This window comes from Callorhinus ursinus, unplaced genomic scaffold (assembly GCF_003265705.2).
Source record: "Callorhinus ursinus isolate GAN/ISIS: 27379988/994484 unplaced genomic scaffold, GSC_fseal_2.0 scaffold54, whole genome shotgun sequence".
Lineage (NCBI taxonomy): Eukaryota > Metazoa > Chordata > Mammalia > Carnivora > Otariidae > Callorhinus > Callorhinus ursinus.
The window spans coordinates 11,462,918-11,464,273 of NW_027397116.1; the positions used below are offsets into that span (position 1 = coordinate 11,462,918).

At 36.4% G+C, this 1,356-nt stretch overlaps 1 pseudogene; it reads left to right on the forward strand.

Moving 5' to 3' along the window:
• The first annotated feature begins 227 nt into the window (after nt 1-227).
• Nucleotides 228-1,128, forward strand: LOC112839304 (translin-associated protein X pseudogene; annotated as a pseudogene).
• Nucleotides 1,129-1,356: the final 228 nt, after the last annotated feature.

Genomic DNA, 1,356 nt, shown 5'->3' on the forward strand with positions numbered 1-1,356 from the left:
TTTCAAAATTTGTCCTAAGAATACACTTATATAGTGAATACACTATGTCATTAAGCATTATGCCAAATATATGTGTGTGTGTTATTTAAACAAGGAAATTATTAAATTGAATGTGTGGACTTTGCCTTGCTGCAAAGGGCTACTGGGCAGGCTCTCCAGCTAATACCTTGGGCACTTTGCTGGCTCCAAGGCCCTCAGCCTCTGCTCATCTCACTGTAGGCCATGACATGAACAGTAAATAAGGATCAGGAGGTTCAGAAAAAGGAAGCATGAGAATTCCCCATATAATCAGGAAGAGAAGGGAAGGATGTTAATTCATCTTCACCTGTGATGTGGCCTTCAGATCACTTCAGCAGGAACTTGATGCAAAACATGACAAATATGAGAGACTTAAGATATAAACTGCTGAAAGTAAAAGGACATTGTTTTTTCCTCCACGAGATTACAAGTGCTCCTGATATGGAAGATATATTGACTGAATCAGAAATTAAAACAGATGGTAGGAAACAAAAGATATCTAAGTAGCCCAGCAGCTCTCAGGAGAGGACATGCATCAGTTGCATAGAGCCATTACTACAGGCCTGAAGTAATATGTGAAGGCTGTTTCTTTTCAACATTTCATCAAAACATGATCACTTATCAGTATGGATGAAATTAAATAATTGAAATTTACAACAGAAGAATGTAAAAAGAAAACAAGACACCCCCTCCCCCCACTGATGCACAGGAGAAGCAGTTTAGAACTTGGAAACTGAAAATCACACCTGTTGATTACCTTCTGGAAATGGCTATTTTAACTGGGGAGTTGATGCAGATGTGTATTAACAGTGTGGGGGTTGGGTACATTGGTACCCCCTTTAAAGTGAGCCAGTTTTTATGTCAGGTTTATGATGGGTTTTCATTCATTGGCAATACTGGACCTTATGAGGTTTCTAAGAAGTTGTATACCTTCAAAACAAAGTTTGGCCAAAGTGGAGAATGCTTGTTATGCCTTAAAGTCAGAGGTTCAGAAATTCTAAAACATAAGCTAGCAGATGTCTTTTCAGTTAAAACAGAAATGATTGATCAAGAAGAGGACATTTCTTAGAATACCATACTCAGTTGTTATTCTCTTGAGAGACCAGTTTGTAAGACTGTTATTTAGTATTTCACTGGACTTTATTGTGGCTTTTACATAGAAATATTTTCAGTTGTATTTGTTTTAAGATGTATGCAAGCTGTACATAAAATTATTGAAACAAGTCATTTCTTGTATCTTACTCATCGAAGTTTGCATAAAAATATTTACATAAATGCCTACTTGAATTTTTGCTGGCTAAACTTCCATCATTTATCTTTGAAATGTGAACATTTTTA